Genomic DNA, 22,288 nt, shown 5'->3' on the forward strand with positions numbered 1-22,288 from the left:
CCAGCTTTTCCAGTCTGGGTTGTCATCTTGCATGCACTGAGGTAGCAACACAAGCTAGCTACCAAGAGCAGCATCTTCTTGGCTCAAGAAAGACAACCTTCAGCAGAAAAGACCCCTGAAACACAGATATCTGGAATCTTCCCCTAAACTTCTTAACCCACATTCAGGCTTCATTGGACCACAGTGAGAACATTCAGCTCTCTCTGTGTGAGGAGAAGGCCATGGAAACTTCCTGCTTCACATTTCTACAGGAATAAGTCCTGGTGCGTCACAGCAAAGTGGGACCAGGGGTTCTCTGGGGGATCCTGCTGTGGGATGGTCTGTATGTCAAATTACTCTGATTGGTCAATAAATAAAACACTGATTGGCCAGTTGCTAGGCAGGAAGTATAGGTGGGACTAACAGAGAGGAGAAAAGAAAGAACAGGAAGGCGGAAAGAGTCACTGGCAGCCGCCACCATAACAAGCAGCATGTGAAGATACTGGTAAGCCACGAGCCACATGGCAAGGTATAGATTTATGGAAATGGATTAATTTAAGCTATAAGAACAGTTAGCAAGAAGCCTGCCATGGCCATACAGTTTGTAAGCAATATAAGTCTCTGCGTTTACTTGGTTGGGTCTGAGCGGCTGTGGGACTGGAGGGTGACAGAGATTTGTCCTAACTGTGGGCAAGGCAGAAAAACTCTAGCTACAGGATCCTTGGGAAGCCTCCACCTTACTAATTCCAGCGGGTCTTCCAGGAAGCAGCAGAATGTCCTTGAGTTGCTGTCCCCTAGGCTGTTTGGGGGTCAGGAAAGGGGGCTGGCTGGCTGTATGGTGGTCAGCTGGTAACTATGAGAGGCTCTTGGGCCCTGGACAAATGAGACATGGTAGCGGGTGGGGGGAGGCGGTGCCTCCTGCCTAGGTCAGATGTTTCTCAGAGCAGCTCATGTGTCCTGAATTGCTCCCTTAAGGTTCGTGGTTTCCAGGAAATCTGGGGATTTGGGTCCACTGGGAATCTGACTTTGATCTTTCAGCTGCGTTCTCTCTCGTACCCATTCTGTAATGAGTTCATGTCTGTCAGGAGCTTCAAGGCTGGCTCTGAGCTCAGGATCTTCCATAGGATGGATCATGTCCCAGACTTTCTGAAGAATGTTTGAGATTGGTGGGAGGATCAATAAAACTTCCAGTTAAACTTGACAGAACACTTTCTACAATTTCTCTATCTGCAATTCCCAACAAAATAGCCACAATTAAATCCGAAGGTCTGAAACCCACAAGGAAAAGTAGTCACACGCTGAATAGTGATTTTCCATCAACAGATGTGACAGTGGTTGCATAAGATTATAATGGAGCTGAAAAGTCCTTTTCCTTAGTGACATTTTAATTATTAATGTCATAGCACAACATACAAGTCACATATGTCTGGTGATTCTGGTTCAAAGAAGCCCTGTGCTGCCAGTTACACAAAGTGTTACCAGCCCCTGGACTTTAACAGGCCCCCCAGACCTTAGCACAACTGACGCCATGATGGGAGTACCATTCAAGCCATAAAATCCAGCACGTAGGCAGCACCACCTGCCAAAATGAGAACAAAGACCTGATCCATCAAAGCCCATAGCTCTGGAAAAGTCCCTAACTGTACCAACCTTGCTTTTCAGCTTCTGTGGTTTCACTTCTGGCTAACTGTTCTTGCTAACTGAAATGTGTCAACCCAGGATGTGTTTTTTTGTGCTTAAAACTTCAACTCGAGAAAGGCTTGGGACTGCACCGGGGTCCTGAACACCCAGTGTACTCACTGGCCAGTTCATAAAGACTTACTATTTGGCCTGAACTCACGTCTGAGTAGTCTTCTCTGGTAGATCCATCACAACAAAAATCTCAGTGCAGGGCTGTGAATGTAGCTCAATGTAGGTTATGTCCTCAGCATGTGTGGGGCCATAAGTTCAAGCCTTAGCACCACACACAGAAAGTATAATTGTGCCCAGCATGTAATAATTGATGATGATAGCAAATAACTATGCTACTGGCTATGTTTCTACTCTCTATTATTATTTTAATGTATACATCTGTCTACTCATAAAAGGTGTGAACAGCGTGCAGCATTATACTTAAAAACTGTGAACAGTGTGCAGCATTACACTGGCCATTTTTTACACTGCATGCTTGCTGGGTTTCTTTACTGCATACTTGAATTTTTTTCCATTTTCCCTGTGTGTTTTGTGTGGGAGAGGGTTCATACCATGGTGTGTATGTGGAGATCAGAGGACAACTTGCAAACGTCTGTCCTATCCTTCTACCCTAGAGTCCTGGGATGGAGCTCAGGTTGTCAGTTATGGTGGCAAATGTCTTTATCCTCTGAGTCTTCGTGCTTGATTTAATCCCTTACTGTTTTGTCCATCATGGCCCATATATGCAGTATGGAATGGGCTATATGATATATAGACCACTCTGAACATACATCACATAGCCTAGATGTAGAGTGGAGGAGGTTCCGCTAGTTTCATGGAGGTAGTCTCTATGATGCTTGCACACTGACAAAATTTCCTGGTGATACATTTATCAAAATGTGTCCCATTGTTCACACAACAGTAGTTTTTGTTAAGACCCTGTTGCTAAAACACACTGATCACCAGACATGGAGAAATCAAGGTGGGACTGAGCAGAAAATTTCCATCCTACTGGCTAGCTCTCATAGGACTGGGAGGTGCTATACAGGCTGCAGGGGGAGGGGAGTCATCAGCAGTCTTATCCAGCTGGGAACCCTGGGAACTGCAACAATGACTGGCATGGCAAGGTATGCTTATGGATACAACAGTGGTATAAACATCATGGAAGTCATCGACCCCTTTCTGGTTACACTTAAGGCCTGTTCCACAGGAAGAAGCATATACTTGGCACTGCAAATCTGGCCAAGAATCCATGGTTGAGGAGCTGATATGCTTTAGGGGTCAAGTTATTATTGTTATTTTTGCTAAGTTGACATAGCATCAAGCTGCCCCCCTAAATTTGTATGGCTCTACTCATTGACTAGTGTAGCTCTCAGAGCTCTTCAGAGAAGTGTCTTTGTGCAGTAGATGGTGGTTGTTGACACATCAGTTCACAAGTGGTCAAAGTGAAGAGAAAATGTGACTGTGGAGTGTATGGAGTACGCAGCCACAAATGTGACATCTACATCACACACCACTCCTTGAGATTTTCAAACCATAGAAGAAGAAAGGTCAGAAAGCCTGTAAGAGCCAGAGGTTAGGGAGTACCAGAGTAAACGTGTCTTCTGGACATGATAGGACGACTTCACTCATGAACTCAGAGTTGTTCTGGTTGCCTGCACAACATCTGCACAAGGTCAGGTCCCCTCCTAGCATGGAGGGGAAAGGGTCTTCACGAGCCTCCACCCACTCCTGAGGAGTTACAGAGAGTGTGAGAGTCAGTTTTCCTTCAGAGTGTGGTTTCTGGTAGGTTGACCCCACTCCAAACATGTATGGACAATACAAATTGAAGTCTATGGGCTATTGCATTTTTTAAAAGAAAGCTAGAGCATGAAGTTGGGGGGAGTAGAGGGGTGGGATGGATCTGGGATTAGTTAAGGAGAGGAGTTGGAAATGATCAAAATACATTGTATGAAATTCTCACAGACTAAAACATTTTTAAAAAAGAAGTCTATTGCCGGGCGGTGGTGGCGCACGCCTTTAATCCCAGCACTCGGGAGGCAGAGCCAGGCGGATCTTTGTGAGTTCGAGGCCAGCCTGGGCTACCAAGTGAGTTCCAGGAAAGGCGCAAAGCTACACAGAGAAACCCTGTCTCGAAAAACCTAAAAAAAAAAAAAAAAAAAAAAAAAAAAAAGAAGTCTATTACACAATAATGAGTGTAACAATCAACTAAGAAGGTAACAATCGTAAAAATACACAGACCAAATTCAGTACTCCCAGTTTCATAAAATAAGCACTAATGGACATAAGAGGTCAGATAGTTCCTGATACAATTACAGTTGGTGACTCCAATACTCCACTCTTATCTCTAAATAGATAGGTCATCCAAATTAAAAATCAATAACACCAGCTCCTCAGAGTGAAGCTACACTGGAGATAAAATAGACATAACAGAAGAATGTTCCACCTACAATCTTCTCTGCACCCCATGGAACTTTCTCTAAAACAAGCCATATTCTATGCCACAAATCAACTCTTTTTTTTTTTTGTTTGTTTGTTTGTTTTTTTTCGAGACAGGGTTTCTCTGTGTAGCTTTGCGCCTTTCCTGGAACTCACTTGGTAGCCCAGGCTGGTCTCGAACTCACAGAGATCTGCCTGGCTCTGCCTCCTGAGTGCTGGGATTATGGTTTGAGTGTAGAATGTCCTCCACAGACTCATCTATTTGAACTCAGTCCCCACTTGGCAATGCTGTATGGGAAGGTTGTGGAACCTGGAAGAAGGGAGTTACTGGAGACAGGGCTTAAGGCTGTACAGCCAGGCCTCACTTCCTGTTCACTCTCTGCCTCCTGAGTGCGGACCCAGTGTGATCAGGTGTGCTCCTGCTCTGACCACTGGGCCTTCCCACCCGCTGTCATGCTTTTCCACTATGATGGGGTATATCCCCCAGAACTGTAAACAAAAGTAAATCCTTCCCCTCTTTTGTTGGGGTATTTTACCACAGCAATGAAAAAAGTAATTAAGACACAATCTAAACCCAAAATCAACAGATGACAAGAATCAAAATCAGAAATTGATGAAATAGAGATTGGAAATATAAAGAATTGACGTCATCAAATGAAGAGTTGACACCTTGCGGGGGGGACAGACTGACAGTCTCCCTAATGAAACTAACCAAAAGAACATCAAAACCAGTAAAATTAGAAATTAAAAGGGTGAGGTTGTTACAAATTTGGATGAAATTCATAGAATCCTGAGGGAATATGTGCCAGGCTTTCTTTTGGGAGCCACTGACCAGCTCCCAAATCACAACATGGAGGCCTATTAATAGTTTTGAATTCTCAGCTTTAGCTTAGCTTTCTTCTCACTAGCTTTTATAACTTAACCTGTTTCTCTTCATCTGTGTTTTGCCTCAGGGCTCTTTATCTTTTATTTCTTTATGTCCTACTTTTCCTGATTTGTCCGTGTCTGTCTATCTGGTGGCTGCCTGGCTGGCCGGCCCTGGGTCTCTTTCTCTCTTTCTCCCTCATTCTCTCCTCTCATTCTTCTCCTCATTCTTCTCAAGCCTAGATTTCTCCTCTTATTTATTCTCACTGCCTGCCAGCCCCACCTACCCCTCTCCTGCCCAGCTATTGGACATTCAGCTCTTTATTAGACCAATCAGGTTCATTAGGCAGGAAAGGTGAAACAGCAACACCTTTAATTATGTAAATCTTTACATAATTAAACAAATGCAACATTAACAAATATAACACATCTTTACATTATTAACAAAGGCAGCAGAAACGAATGTAACACACCTTCACATAGTTAAAGTAATTTCTACAACAGGAATACTTTGAAATTTTAGTCCCCAAACCTGGAAAATCAAGAGTAAACTGATAAATTCTTTTTTTTTTTGGTTTTTCGAGACAGGGTTTCTCTGCGTAGCTTTGCGCCTTTCCTGGAGCTCACTTGGTAGCCCAGGCTGGCATCGAACTCACAGAGATCTGCCTGGCTCTGCCTCCCGAGTGCTGGGATTAAAGGCGTGCGCCACCACCGCCCGGCTCTGATAAATTCTTATACATGTATGACCTATCATATTAAACGGGCTCCAGGGGAAAAAAAGTGATAGACTATAGGTACACTAGCAAAGAAGACTTACTAGGTTGGTTACACATAGAGTATGGATAATCTGCAATGGTCATCTGCACACAAGAGATGCTGAGACCCCCAAAGCTGCTCTGCACTCTAAGTTGGATGCCTTAGCAGTCTCAACTTGACGCCATTGGTCTGAAGATTCCTGGACTCAATGACATTTAGTTTGTGTTGGAAGGCCAAACACAAGCTGGAGTCTGATCACCAGAAGATGGCAGTAGGAGCAACAGCACAATAGATTTACTCAGTCAGGAAGAAGTAGAGGCAGGTGGGCAACACTATTTTCCTCTTGGACCTCCCCTGGGCTGCCCATAGGAAGGTGCTGAAGCTCTCTGAGCAGATCTTCCTTGACTCACTCAGTTATCCTCCTTGGAAAAGTCTTCACAGACATGTTCAGCAGTTTGGCTTCTAGGTGATTCCAGATCCCATCAAGTTGATAGTAAAGATTAACCACCAAACCTAACAAAAATCAGTCAAGATATTATAGACAAATTAAACAGGATCATAACAGTCAATGAGATTGGAGAAGTAATAAAGTCTCCCCATAAGGAAATCCAGGAACAGATGGGGTCATGAGTTCTACAGACCTTTAAAGAAAAGTTTATTCTTCCATATACGGGGAAGAACATTTCCAAGCTCTTTGTATAAAGTCAACATTACCTTGATAACAAATTAGGAAAAGAACACAGCAACAAAAAAATTGTAGCCCAATGTCCTTGAGAAACACAGAAGCTGAAATTCTAGCAGCCTGAATTTTAAAAAGCACATTAAGGAGATTATACATTGTGACCAAGTGACTTTCATTTTAGGGATGCAAGGTTGGTTCAATACGTGCAAACCAGTAAGTGTCATACAACACATAGTTAGACTTAAGGACAGAAATCACAGGATCATCCTAATAGATGCAGAAAAAGCCTGTGATGAAGTTCAACATCCTTTTGTGATTAAAAAAAAAAAGTCTCAGAGAAATTAGGAGAAGGAAAAAGAAAAAAAAATTGCATTGGACAGCAGTCAATGTTGTGATGCACAACTGGTCAAAATGTTGAGAAATATAGACTGAGTGCTCACCCTAAATAGGACATCTTTAGCAACACCCCACCACCATCACTTCATCAAGGCTCAGGGAACAGCCTGGAACAGAATACAGAAAAATGTAAGAGCTGAAGGATGGGGAGGAGTGCTGTGAATTTCTGTCTTCTGGACATGACATTGCTGCAGAGTATTACTTTAACTAGGCAAAGATGTGTTACATTTGTTTATGCTGAAGGATATTAACTATGTAACATTTGTTTATGCTGCAAGATATAATTTTAACTATCTAAAGATGTGTTACATTTGTTCATGCTGCAGAATATTACTTTGTGTAAAAGTGTGTTACATTTGTTTATGTTGCATTTGTTTAACATGTAGGGATGTGTGTTTAACTATGTAAAGATGTGTTGCATTTGTTTCACCTTGCCTGCCTAAGGCACTTGATTGGTCTAATAAAAAGCTGGACATCCAATAGCTAGGCAAGAGAAAGAATAGGCGGGGCTGGCAGACAGACAGAATAAATAGGAGAAATCTAGGTTCTAGAGAGAAGAGAAGGAGAAGGAGGAGAGAACTATGCAGAGACACCTGGGGCCAGAAGCCAGGCAGCTGCCAGGCAACAGACATGAGAAGCAGTGAAAGTAAGATGTACAGAAAGAAAGAAAAGCAAAAAGCCCTGAGGCAAAAAGGCAGATAAAGAGAAACAGGTTAATTTAAGTTAAATGAGCTAGCCAGAAACAAGCTAGCTTGTTTGGCCAAGCATCCAAAACTAAGAGTAAGTCTCTGTGTCACGATTTGGGAGCTGGTTGGTGGCCCAAAAGAAAAAGCCTGGTATATGACACAGCTATCATGCACATGAATGCATAGCAGTAGTGTCTGCCTAGACAAGACCAAGCCAGTCAAAATTCCAGTACAGACTGGGGAAGTGCTCTCACGGCCCCACCCCTGACTGAGGAGTGTTTTGCAATTGACAGCTGGTGGGAGGAGGAGGAACCGTTCTTTTGTGAGGGCCTGGCCACGAGTAGGCTTCCTGTGTTTCAGTGGATGACTTTACACCCATGCAGCCCTGATTGGACTTAGGGGAAGGAGGAGGAGGAAGTGGGAAGAAAGACATGAAGTTGTAAGGGAGGAGTGTAAAGGGAATATGATGGGAGATGGGTGGGAAAATGGTGGATGTATATGATTATATTTCATTATATACATGCATGAAATTCTTAAGACTTTAATTTCTGGCTATTATGAATAGATCGGCAATGAACATGGTTGAGCAAATGTTCTTGTGGTAGGATGAAGTATCCTTTGGGTATGTGCCAAGAGTGGTATAGCTGGAGCTTGAGGTACATCAGTTCCCATCTTTCTGAGGAACTGCCATACTGATTTCCATAGTGGCTGTACAATTGATGTGTTCCCCTTATTCCACATCCTTGCTACCATGAGTTATCACTGTGTTATTGATCTTAACCATTTGACAGGTGTAAGATGAAATTTCAAAGTAATTTTTATTTGCATTTCCCTGATGGTCTCTGATTCTTGTGCCTTCTCTTGGGGCTTTCCCCTCTCTGTTGGTATGCCTTGTCCAACTTCAATGTGATGGTTTTTGTTTTACCTTTTTTTTTATTTTATTTTGTTATGTTTTATTATTATCTCTTAGAAGCCTGTTATTTTCTAATAAAAGACAGTAAGGGAGGTCTGGGAGGAGCAGAGGAAGAGGGTATTAGTTAGGATTTTTATTGCTGTGAAGAGACACCATGACTACAGCAACTCATAACAAAAACCATTTAATTGTGGTGGCGGCTTACATTTCAGAGGTTCAGTCCATTATCATCATGGCGGGGAGCATGGTGACATGCAGGCAGATGTGGTGTTGGGACAGCAGCTGAGAGTCCTACATCATGCAGGCCACAGGAAGTCGACTGAGACACTGGGCAGTATCCTGAGCATAGATAAACTCAATCCCGCCCCTATAGTGACACATTTCCTCCAACAAGGTCACACCCACTCCAACAAAGCCACACCTCCTAATAGTGCCACTCCCTAGGAGATTATGGGGACCAATTACACTCAAACTACCACAGAGAGGAAACTGTAATCAGGATATAGTATATGAGAAAAGAATCTATTTTCAATAAGAGGAAAAAGAATTTATTTTAAAGAATAAAGAAAAAGTATATATCCCCAGCTGAATTTTATTCACCCATTAAAAAGTGAAATCATGACATTTGCAGGAAAATGGATAGGACTGGAAATCATTATGTTAAATGAAGTACACAATACCCAGAAAGAAAAATAATATGTTTTCTTTCAGATGTTCAATCTAGATTTAAAGTTACACAGATGTGTGTATATGTGTATGTACATCTATTAATGTTGAGGTTGCAGGGGTTCGTGAAACTACAATAGTGATTGTGGAAGGAGAGGAAGAAATCTAAGTGATGGGAGGAGTGGGGGGAAGAGAAATGTTGTAATATATAGGTGAAATGAAAGTAAAAATTTGGGGAAGGAAGGGAATCAACCAGAGGAAAGCAAGAAGCACGGAGGAGTGCAGGAGTATACTGATACACATGTATAACAATGCCATAATGAATTCATTACTTTGTATGCTAATCAAAAAGACTAAATAAGAAAGCAAACCCTGAATTAGGGATATAGCTCAGTGGTAGAGTATTTGCCTAGTATGCTTGACTGGCTTTAACACTCCACCCCACAAAAAAAAATAAAAATAAAATGACACCCCTTGCCCCTGTCTTGTTTCTGTTTCTGTGATAAACACCATGACTGTGGTGGCTTAAAAGAGAATGGCCCCCATTCAGACTCATATGTCTAAATACTTGTCCCTGGTTGGTGGAACTATTTGAGAAGGATTCGGAGGTGTGCCTTTGTTAGAAGAGGCTTGTCACTGAGGGCAGGCTTTGAGATTCCAAATGACTGACACAATTCCCAGTGTCTCTCTTTCTCTCTCTGCCCATGGCTGTGGATCAAGACATGAGCGCTCACTTGTTCCTTCACTCCACCATCATGGACGCTAACCCTCTGAATCGCAAGCCAATCAAAGGCTTTCTTTCACAGGTGGCCTTGATCATAGTGCCATAATCACAGCAATAGAAAAGTAACTAAGACATTGACCAAAAGCAACTTGGGGAGGAGAGGCTTTATTCTGCTTATAGGTATAGTCCATCATCAAGGGAAGTCAGGGTAGGAACTGAAGCAGAGGCCATAGAGGAGCACTGTTTAAGGACTTGTTCCTCGTGCCTTGCTCAGCTATCTTTCTCACGGAGCCTGCGCCCACCTGTGTAAAGATGATGGGCTGGGAAACCAATTAGCAGTCAGGAAAATGCCCCACAGACAACGCCCACAGGCCAGTCTGATGGAGGCAATTCCTCAGTTGAGGTTCCCTCTTCCCAGGCAGGTCAAGTGACAACAGAACTAACCATGACAGCCCCTTTAAAAAGAAAACACTTTTGCAAGTACTTTGGCTCAGCAATTTTCTGTTCAACTTCAGGCTCATGCCATCTTTATTAATCACCAGGGCCAAGATTATTGCTTAAAAATATGTTTTGTAATCCTTTTTAGTTTTGCCTTTAAAAACTTTCTCCTTAAGAGGGTGGGTATGATCAAGATACATAGTATTCATGTATGAAATTCTCAAAGAATTATATATATTTTATTAGTACATATTTTATACAATAGTTTGTTAATATACATAAGTTATATATTATTATTTTATTTTATTTTATTTTGCAATACTATTCAGTTCTACATAACAGCCACAGATTCCCTTGTTCTCTCCCTTCCTGTCCCCCTCCCCTTCCCCCCAGCACACCCCCCATTCCCACCTCCTCCAGATCAAGGCCTCCCCCAAGGACTGAGATCGACATGATAGACTCAGTCCAGGCAGGTCCAGTCCCCTCCTCCCAGATTGAGCCAAGCATCCCTGCATAAGTCCCAGGTTTCAAACAGCTAACTCATGCAACAAGCCCAGGACCTGGTACCACTGCCTAGATGCCTCCCAAACAGGTCAAGCCAATCAACTGTCTCACCTATTCAGAGGGCCTGATCCAGTTGGGGGCCCCTCAGCCTTTGGTTCATAGTTCATGTGTTTCCATTCGTTTGGCTATTTGTCCCTGTGCTTTATCCAACCTTGGTTTCAACAATTCTCGCTCATACAAACCCTCCTTTTTCTCGCTAATTAGACTCCAAGCACTCCACCTGGGGCCTAGCCGTGGATGTCTGCATCCAGATTCCTCAGTCCTTGGATGGGGTTTCTGGCACAACTATTAGGGTGTTTGGCCATCCCATCACCAGAGTAGGTCAGTCCCGGCTATCTCTCAGCCATTGCCAGCAGTCTTTTGTGGGGGTATCTTTGTGGATTTCTGTGGGTCTCTTTAGCACTTTGTTTCTTCCTTTTCTCATGCGGTCCTCATTTACCATGGTCTCCTATTCCTTGTTCTCCCTCTCTGTTCTTGATCCAGCTGGGATCTCCCGCTCTCTTTCCCTCGCCCCTCGCCCTTCATTCCTCCTACTCATGTCCAGGCTGTTCATGTAGATCTCATCCATTTCTCTGTCATTAGGTGATCCCCGTGTCTTTCTTGGGGTCCTGTTTTCCAGGTAGCCTCACTGGTGATGTGAGTAGCAGTCCAGTCATCCTTGTTCCACATCTAGTATCCTCCTATGAGTGAGTACATACCATATTTGTCTTTCTGAGTCTGGGTTACCTCACTCAGGATGATTTTTTCTAGATCCATCCATCTATGCCTGCAAACCAAGTTATATATTATTTTTTAAATAACCCCTCTTGCTTTAGCATTTTTGAATACATCTGTCATTTACCGTGGCACACATATTCTCAACCTAATGATAGTCCCTGATAAAATTTGATTTGCTTTGCCTTCCACCTCTTTGTATATCACTTATCCACATCTGTATCTTCTGTTCATGAGGATGTTCAGCCAAGCATAGCTCATATAGATGTCAGCAACTACAATCCACATAGATCATTCTATTACCACATACTTGTTCATTTGTCTCCCACCTCAACTAGGAGGGATGTGACTCCTGCTATCCCCCACCTACTTATTTGATTGTTCGGTTTTCATGTTTTCACAAATGGTTGCTTCATAATTAATGCCTACCTCCATGAGTAGCAGCTGCCTTAACCTGAACATTCATGGAGCTTTTGTACAGTTCTTTTGTGTTTAGCCTACAAACTACACTCAGAAAACAATTACTTAGACCTACAGTTAGATTCTTGTCACATTCTGTATTCCATCCTGGAATTCCCCAACCTCCCAGATTATTTTATTACCATGTATTTGTGCTGTAAAGCCCTATGGGTTTAAACAAATGTTTAAATCTTGTGTTAACTTTTGTGGTACCATATAGAAAACTTACACTACTTTCATATATTCCCCATGCTTTATTCAATACACCTCAGCACAGTTCCCAATCTGTTTGCTATTTCTAGAGTTTCATTTCTTTCAAAACACACAATCACAACTGCCTAGGACATTTTTTTTAAAGACTGGCAATACACAGTCATTTAAAGCTAATGCATCTCTTTTGTGGACTGATGGTTCATTTCTTCTCATGATAGGATATTTTATTATATAGATGTTTGTTTATCCATTCTTCTGTTAAAGAGATCTTGGTTACTTTCAGCCTTAAATAATTACAAATAAACCACTAGAGTCATTCTTGTACATATTTTTGTGGGTGTGGACCTAAGTTTTAAGTCATCCGGTCAAATATCTAGAGGTCGTAAGACTGTGTCAGCACTGTGGGGGCTCCCTGCCTCCTGCAGTGAGTGTCACATCCATCCCCCAGCAGTGCCCGAGAGTCTCCTGCTCTGCACCTGCGCCAGCATGGTCCCGCTAATTAGTCAGTTGCAGCTGTTAAGGCAGGGACTCAGTGCTGTCGCGCCATTGTTTCAATCTGCAACCCCAATGCAAATTATAGTGACCTTCTTTCCAGTCTTCATCAGTGGAATATACTAGTTAATGTGATATGTGTTTAGATTATTTGCCAACTTTAATTTGGTTGTTTTCTTAATTTCAAGAGTTTTGTTGCTGTTGTTTTGTATTTCTCTCTCTCTCTCTCTCTCTCTCTCTCTCTCTCTCTCTCTATATATATATATATATATATATATATATATATATATATATATATATATATTCCCCAAGGCAGGGTTTCTCTGTGTAGCTTTGCACCTTTCCTGGAACTCATTCTGTAGCCCAGGCTGGCTTCAAACTCACAGAGATCTGCCTGCCTCTGCCTCCCGAGTGCTGGGATTAAAGGCATGCGCCACCACCACCTGGCTTCTCCTTATAATTTTAACATGTCATCTATCAGATGTGTTTTACAAATGTTCTATCTGTCTGTGGGTTACAATTTCATTTTCTTAATAGTATCTTTAGCAAAGCAAAACTTTAAAACTTTCAATAAATGCCAATGTACAACTTTTAAAATGCACATTTGCTAATATCTTATTGAAGAATTGCTAAGCATATTGGCCTATGATTTTTTTTCCTGCAACATCTATTTTGTGATTTACAGTAAGGTAATGACTGTACAGAACGAGTTAGGAACTCTCTTATCTTCTGAAAAACTTTGTGGGGAATTCTTAACCTGTTTAGTAACAGTTATAAATGAAATCCATTGTTTTGGGTAGTTAACATATCCTCATAGAAAGAACAAGAATCAATTTAAAACAAAATCACAAATGAAACTATCACAGTATGGTGAATTCTTTAATTCTTAGAAGGTTATTATCAATTCAGTCTCCTTAATAGGCATGCCCATTTGGATTCTCTGTTCTCCTTCTGGAATCTTTGTTGTTATTTTTCAAGGAACTGTACCTTGTTATCGGGTTGATGGTCAGCTCACATCAGCTCACCCTCTGCTTCCTGCGTGTGGTCAAGAATGTGATCTCCCAGCTTCCTGCTCTACCATGCCCCTGTGCTTCCCCCACTAGCATGGACTCTCCCTTGGGAACTCTAATCCAAAACAACCTCTTCCTTCTTCTAGAAGTGTTTATCATAGCAACAAAGTGTTTCATTTTCCTCATTGGCCGTCTTCTTATATGGGTGTCTGTTTACTCATTCACAGTGTATTACCAGAGCAACAAAAAGTCTGGGATAGCCAGTGACAGCAGACTCGGAGAGCAGAGCAGGGTAACCATGAGAGTGTGGCTCAGCTATGGCCACGACACCTGATCGTGAGCCTGACAACCACGGAATATAGCCCCTGCCCCTGCCCCCTCCAGGTAGTCTACAGGGAGCACCGTGCTTTGGAGCTGAGTGCTCCGCTGGCACAGACGTCCATTTCAAACCCGGATCTCAGAAAACCCTGCCTACGCAGTTTGATTCCTAATGCATAAAGGCAACATGGCAAGTAGATGGGACGTGACAGGGAGGACCCTGGCCAGGAAAGTGATGAAAAGTAGTCCATGGCCGCAGATGGCCTTCTCATCTGAACTGCTGAGACTAACAGTCTTTCCTCCCACCCTGGAAGACTGATAAAACCTCCAAGTCATACCAACGAAGAAAAAAAAATAGAATAAGAGACCAGTGCTTTGTTTCCTGTTACTCACTGTTTTTGGGTTTTTTTTTCCCCAAATTTCTGGTTTTTTAAACCTATTTACAGTTTTATAGGTGAGTTAAGATAGTGTGTTTTCCCTTCTGTGGTAACAGATAGGAATTTCAAGGCAGTGCCTCACCTCCCACAGCTGTGCAAACCTTTGTTTCCACAAAGCTAAAAGTCTCTGTAAAACACATCCCAGTAGATGCACAAAACACACTGAGGAAACAGGTAGACTATGAGACAACACCACACCGTGACACACTCCCAACCTCACGACTCCCTAATAACAGAAACCAAATCGTATGGGTAGCCAAAATGTCAGATGTTACAGTCCTGCTTTGAAAGGGATCAATGACCGTATTGAGGAATCAAATAATGATAAGAACAATTGATCTCAGTTAGGATTTCTGTTGCTGTGATAAACACCACAACCAAAAGCAACTTGGAGAAGAAAGGGTTTATTTCATCCCACAACTCTCATGTCCCACTCCATCACTGAAGGAAACCAGGGCAGGAACTCAAGGCAGGAACTCAGAAGCAGGAACCAAAGCAGAAGTAATGGAGGAGGGCAGCTTGCTGGCTTTCCTCCACATGGCTTTCTCAGCCTGCTTTCGTATCCTGTCCAAGGCACCTGCACAGGAGTGGCAGAGCTCAAAACAGGCTGGGCTGGCTCACAATCATCAGCCAAGAAAACGCCCCACAAACTTGTCTACAAGAGGCGTTTTCTTAGCTAAGATTCTCTCTTCCCAGATATGCCTAGGTTTGTGTTGAGTGGACAAAAACCAACCAGCATGCTATGAAAATCAATTCAGTACCTAGACATGAAAGTTACCGAGTGAACAAAACAGTGACTCAGAGAAAATTTTAAAATATGGAGGAAAAGTTCAGTGAGGAAATTGAAACACTGAAAAGGAACCAAAAACAAACAAACAAAAAACAACTGGAAATAAAAGAAATAATCAAATTAAAAAAAAACATCAGAAATCATTGACAATAGACAAAATCAAGCAGAAGAATGAATTTCAGGGATGGAGGACAAAATCACAAAAATACTCCAATTCAGACATATATGAAGAAAAATATTAATAAACATTACCAATCCTTCTAAGAAGCCCAGAATCCACATAAGAGACCAAACCTTAAGAGTCTTTGGGGGTAAGAGAAGGACCTGGGATTAAGTCAACAGGCACAGATGAGTTATTCAATGAAATTATAGCCAAAAAAAAATTCCCTGAACTTGGAGAAAGAAATAAGCATCAACAAGACAGACATTAGAAATCCCAAATAAGACTGGCCAGAAGAGACCCTCTCTGTGACATGTCATAATCAAGATGTCAAAATCCAAATCAAAGAAACAACACAAAAAGCTGTAAGGGGGAAATGCCAACTCACAAAGGCAGAAACATCAGAATAACAGAGCTCTTCCACCAGCAACCATAAAAGCTAATAAAGCATAAAACAATATACTACAGGTCCTGGAAATAAATAACTGCCAACCAAGACGGCCATAGCTAGCAAGACTAGCTCTTTAAATTAACAGAGAAATGGGGACATCTGAAGAAAACACAAATCAGGGCAATTAATTGCAACCAAGGCAACATGGAAAAAAATATTAAAGGAAATGGAGGAAGGAGAAAGACGGTCTTGTCCATGAGAACTCAAGAAAGAACATATTACATGAAAAGAACACATGATTCATGAAAGCAGAGAAGAAGCTGATGAAAAGAGGGATGAAGGAAAGATGGAGAGATGAGGGAGATGGAGGAGAACCAACAGAAGATGAATTATATTTGGAAACCCTTAATAAGCTCTAATACTTGGGATGCCACTTTTATTAAAATATATATTTTAAAAAACAAAGAATGTTACATATGTTTATAAAATATCCTAATGAAATCCATTGCTCTGTATAATTAATATGTGCTAGAAAAATAAATCTGTGCTGACGTATAAGGTTGACCTTAAAGAAAACCTCGTTACTCGAGATAAAAGGGGACATTGAGGTGGGGTTCAGAGCGTGGTTTCACATGGTCCAGACTGCCCTTGAACTCTGTCCCTACCTTCCAAGTGCTAAGATTATGTGCATGCACCATCACAAGCAGTTTTATGTGGCACTGGGGATCAAACCCAGGGATTCCTGCATGCTAGGCGGGCACTCTGTCACCCAAACTACATCCCCATCCCCTTAAAGAGACATTTCAGAAAGACGTTATTAATTAGGAAGATATAATTATAAATACATATATATATAATACAGAGCTATAGTATATATATATATATATATATATATATATATATATATATATATATACACACATTCAAAAGAGACAAAAATGAGGAAGGAGTAGTGTGGGCCCCGTGGGCCCTTGCTTGCTGACCTTGACCAGATGTCCTCCCTATTCAGATTCCCTGCCGGTCTCCTTCTCACCTAAGGATCACCGGAGAGCTCACAGGAGGTTCTTTGTTTCTGTATCCTGTATTTGGTGTAAACAACTTAGATGCATCCTGTATTTGGTGTCAACAACTTAGATGCAAGAATGTAGAACGTTCAGTAGCAGGTAGGGAACTTCTGCCCTCCAGGGATCATCTATTGTGCTGTAAGACTGTATTTTAGGTTTCCTCCCTCTTTCAATAAAAGGCATTCAGCTGTGGCTGGCGAATGACTCGCTGTCTCTTGTCTCTATTTTTAATCCGCAGCCCTTCGCTCGGACATGGTGAACAGGTATCGGTAATGTGGCCGTTACCTCTACAGAGTAGATAATTTAACTTCCATCCTTAGTATTAACTGTTTCCAATATTCAACTTTCAAATCTAAGAGTCGGCAAGGTGGGAAACCACTGGATCACTGAACACTGCTGGTGACGGAAGACAACTGTCAGTACCTCTTCAGCACGCTCTTCCCACTTCCAGAGCAGCAGAAACACAAAGATGTTTTTACAACAATGCTGTCCTGGTACTAGTCAGAAAAACAGTAGTTACCCTGAGGAAGAGTGGAAGAGGCAGTGAAAAGAGATGGAGTGATTCTCTGAGCGTGGCTGATGGACCACTTCATGACCTGTGGTGGTTAAATGACGTGTCTCTTTTATAGTTACCACTATACGTGTCTTGTTCTCTTTAAGCTCTGCTCAATTACGTATGTTAACTGAAAAGCTACAAAGAGAGAATATTTAGAAGTATGAGGACACTTTGGAGAGTGATGAATATGTTCCTTGTGTTAAGTGTAGTGATGGTTTCAGGAGTGGATATATATCAAAACAGGAGGCATATTAGACACAGTGGGTATGAGTCAGGGTTCTGTAGAGGAACAGAAATGATAGGATGTACTGATACTGTAAATGGGGATTTACCAAAATGGCCAACGCAACAAGGACTGAGTACTTCAACAGTGGCTGTCCGAGTGCTGGAGGGATTGACAAGCCAGTAGCTGCTTGGTTCACAAATCTGAGAGCCCCAGAAGTCTCAAGAAAACTCTGAATTTCTTGCGAGCCACTGGTCTTCAGTCCAAGTCGGAAGGTAGAAAAGGCTGGAGTCTGTCACCAGTGAAGGATGGTGGTGGCGGTGGTGATGGTGGCCATAGCAGTGGCTGCAATGAACGTTCACCAGCAATAAGAGAAAGCAGGCAAGAAAGCAATGTTACCTTTTCCCTGGACTTGTTTATATCTGGGCCACATGTCAGAAGATCCTGCCCCTCTATGAAGACCGTCTCCCTTCGCTTAATCCTTCTGGAAATGTCCTTGCAGAACCACCCCCAAGCAGGTGTCCTAGTCGATTTCAGATAGTGTCAAGTCAGAGTGTCGAGTTCATAATCAAGATCAGTCATCACACAACGTTCTGTAAGAATGCATCAACCTTCAAATAACGGGTATAACAATTATGCCAAAAAATCATGAAATATTAGACTTGAAAAATCATATAAATCAATCAGACTTAGTAAGTGCACATAGAAATCCCACTCAATAGTCCTTCAATGTAATTTTTTTCTCCAAAGTATCTAGAACAGTCTCTGGGACAGACCACCTGTTAGGCCACAATACAAATCTCAGTAAAATTGTAAAAAGTAAAACTACACAGACTATCTTCTCCAATCACAATGAGATGAAATTAGAAATCGGCAACATATGGAAATGGGAAATTTATTAAAATCTGACAGTACATCCCCTGAACTGCTGTCCTTTCGGTAGATTCAAGTTAATCTCTCATAGCCTCATGTGCTAACTTCCAGTGTTGACACTGGAAGGTGCTGTGATCCTTAAGAGTCCAGGGGGCCAGTGCCAGGTGACCAGCGTGAGGAATGCTGTTCTTAGGAAGACAGAGCCACGGGCTGTCGCTTCCCTGCCATTTCCAAGAAGACTTGGGCTCACAGCAGTCTTCCTGCTCCACTGGCTCTTACACTCTTTCTGCCCATTTCTGAGATGCTCCCTGAGCCTTAGATGCAGGAGCTGAGTTGTGGGATTGGCTGGGTCTGGGTACTAACATCAGTTATTCTCTGTATTTTGATCAGGTGTGACTTTCTGTAATGGGCTCCGTCTGTGCAAAGAGAAGCTTTCCTTGATACAAGTAAGAACTGCACATACCCGAGAGTCTAAGGATAAATATCTAGAATGTGGTTAGGAAGTACACTGATTTAGTAATATGCTGGTAGACGCTTCTCTAAGATCCAAAACTTCTTGGAACGAGTGAAGTCATGGGTCACACAGGGAGCTTTTTAAAAAGATCTCTGCACATCCACATCTCTCCAAAGTCCTAGTTTTCCTTGGTGGACAGTCTCAGCATCCCTGTTTTCCCTGAAGAATGACCTCAGTATCCCTCTTTCCCTCATGGGCAGCCTCAGCATCCCTGTTTTCCCTGAAGAATGACCTCAGTATCCCTCTTTCCCTGGTGGGCAGCCTCAGCATCATCCTGTGGCACCAGAGCCAGTTATAGTCATCAAACGGGCCAAAGCATTTGCCAGTTGCACCCTGGCAGCTTGCTCAAGGCTGCAGAACAATGTGCAGCTCTAGAGTGAGGGCAGAGCAGGAGCAGGGGCAGGTGCTCTCCCCGGGGTGTCTGGGGACCTCAGGCTCCTGCCACACTGGGGACCTGCTTCCTATCCACCTAACAGGAGAGGATCTGAGCAGGCCCTGAGCTGAGGACTCTCAAGAAGCACAGTGAGGGAGGTGACGGGGGGGGGGCAATGGGGGGGACGACACTCAGGGTCTCTGAGAAGGTCTGAGAACAACGTGGGAAGCCTGTCTCCAAAGACAGTATCAACGCCACTCCACTGTACTGGCCCTCAGCCAGTTAATCCCCACGGCAGTCTGGGAAGAAAGCATGGGAGATTCCCTAATACAAAGGTGCTGCTTGGGATCAATCACCTCTTTGACCACAAGATAAGACACAGGAGGATTCATAAATGAGACATTTGGATCCTGGTGCTGCTGCACTACCCAGAAATCTGGGTTTCCTCACTGCATTCCACCAGCTGCCCTGCCTGTCCCAAACTCTTGGCCACCTTGCCAGTCTGGCAGCATGGTTAGTATCACAGGAGTTCTAGGAGTGCCCTCCATGGTGTGTGTGTGTGTGTGTGTGTGTGTGTGTGTGTGCTTGTGCTCACTTCTAATCTCTTATGGATGACAGCAAGTCACACCATGCAGCATCCAGGCCACTCAGCAGAACTGACCCTATTCCCCATCCTCACACCCCAGCCTTGGCTTTTTCCTGCTGTGTTAGTGAGGCTTTTCATCACTGTGGCCAGAGATGCCTAAGAAAAACAGTTGCAGGGAGGAAGAATTTACTTTAGGTCACGGTTTAAGATGTTCCAACCCATCAATCATGTGGAAAGACATCTTGCACATGTCACCTGGGAAGCAGAAAGGGAGAGCATGGCTACTGTGGGCTCTCTACTTCTTCCCCTTACATTCCATCAGAGCTCCAGCATAGGGGATGGTGCTGCCTCTTTCTGCTATGTGAATCCTCTCTGGAAACACTTTCACAGCCATTCAGAGGTAAGCTTCCCAATTTAATCAATTGATCAGTCAAGATTAAGCACTTAGGGGGTTAGGGAATCGACTCAGCTGACAAAGAGCCTTCCATACAAGCATGAGGACTTGAGTTCAGATCCCCAGCACCTATGTCAAAATCCAGGCATGGCAGTGGATACCTGTCACCCTAGTACTGGGAAGGCAGAGACAAGAATGTAGCAGGAATCTTAAAAGTTCTTATTAATAAAAACAAACCTAAGGCTAGTATTGTGGTGAATGCTGGAAGATCAGAGAGGCAGAAAAAGCCACAGCTACCTCACCTCACCAGTTCCTTAGCTGGTCCTATTTCCGCAGACTGGAAACCTCTGAGTCCTCATCCAGAATGAATCTCAGCTGAACTGGTGCTCAAAAGTCTAAAAGCTTAACCAGTTAAAAGCTTCTAGTTTCTGGCCTTCATGCCTTATATACCTTTGTGCTTTCTGCCATCACTGCCTGGGATTAAAGGCGTGAGTCATCATGCCTGGCTGTTTCCAATGTGGCCTTGAACTCACAGAGATTGGCCTGTGTCTGCCTCCTGAGCTAGGATTAAAGGCGTGTGCTACCATTGCCTAACCTCTATGTTTAATATTGTGGCTGTTCTGTCTCTGACCCCAGGTAAGTTTATTAGAGTGCACAATATTTTGGGGAACACAATACCACCACACAAGAAGATGCATGAAGCTCATTGGTGAACTCACCTAGGCTTATTAATGAGCTACAGGTCTGAGAGAAATCCTGTTTCCAAAGAATTAAGGTGGAAGGTAATTGACAAGAAACACTGACCAAGACCCAGGAGTCAGACAGAAGCCTGGCTGGGCAGGCACAGCTCCCCTTGTTGAAGACAGTGACAAGGCAGGGTCCTTGAGGTGAGAAGGTCAGAGATCTCTGAAGAGGGTCATATGAGCCGAGGTCTGGATGAGTCAAGGAAACCGTGTCAGAGTCCAAGGAACCAGGTTCCAAAAGAGGTGATTTTGAGTACAAAAGCCCTGAGGTAAGACTGAACTGACGCATCCCAGGAATGAGACGTGGCCTGCAGTGGTGGCTCAGGGAGCGACCTGCACACAAAAGAGTTTGGGGCAGGTTAAGACAGGCCTTCGGGGTTCCAGCAATAGGGCTGGATTTTATTTCAGCTGAGAGGAAGAGTGTTAATGCCAGTAGTGACATCACCAAGTCGCACCTGATAAAGCTTTGTGAATGGCTGCCACTGGAGACCAGAGAGTAAGTCCCAAGGAGCATGGTGATCACATGAGCCAGGCTTAGAGGAGGTTGAGAAATACAAAGACTGGAAACTTACTGTGGCTCTAGAGTCACAGGTTTGTAGCTTCCTGTCACCATAACAAAATGCCTAAGACATTTGCGTTATAAAGAGAAAAATGTTGTCATGGCTCCAGTTTCAGAGCCTGTGATCAGCTCCACGGCTTTGGGCCAGGCTGAGGCAGCACAGGAACCAACTGCTTTTCTTGCTTAGAGAGAGAGAGAGAGAGAGAGAGAGAGAGAGAGAGAGAGAGAGAGAGAGAGAGAGAAAGAATCTAGGATCTGACAGGCCAGTTTGAGAGCGGTTCACCACGGACCTAGGGACCTCCCACTCAGTCTCACTCTGGAGATCAAGCCTCTAACAGAAGGGCCCTTGGAAGAGCAGTCAACATCCTACTATGGACCAGAACTGAGAGTTCTGTGAGGGCATGGCTCCCAGTGTGGGGTGGCTGGGCATGTCAGCCTCCGGCATTGGTACAACTGGATAAAACGCAAGGGGAGGCTCTGAAGACCCCTCACTATGTGGGGCCTCTGCAACTCAGAACCCTCCTGGGTACCACTTTCTTCCATGTCCGGTCCTCTGCTGGAGCTAAATGTGTTAATTATTTATTGCTGCACACTAGCATTGCTATTTCTGTGTTTCTTTATTTATGTATTGTTTATCTCTC

The sequence above is a fragment of the Peromyscus leucopus genome, chromosome 3 (genome assembly GCF_004664715.2).
Source record: "Peromyscus leucopus breed LL Stock chromosome 3, UCI_PerLeu_2.1, whole genome shotgun sequence".
Taxonomy (NCBI): Eukaryota; Metazoa; Chordata; class Mammalia; order Rodentia; family Cricetidae; genus Peromyscus; species Peromyscus leucopus.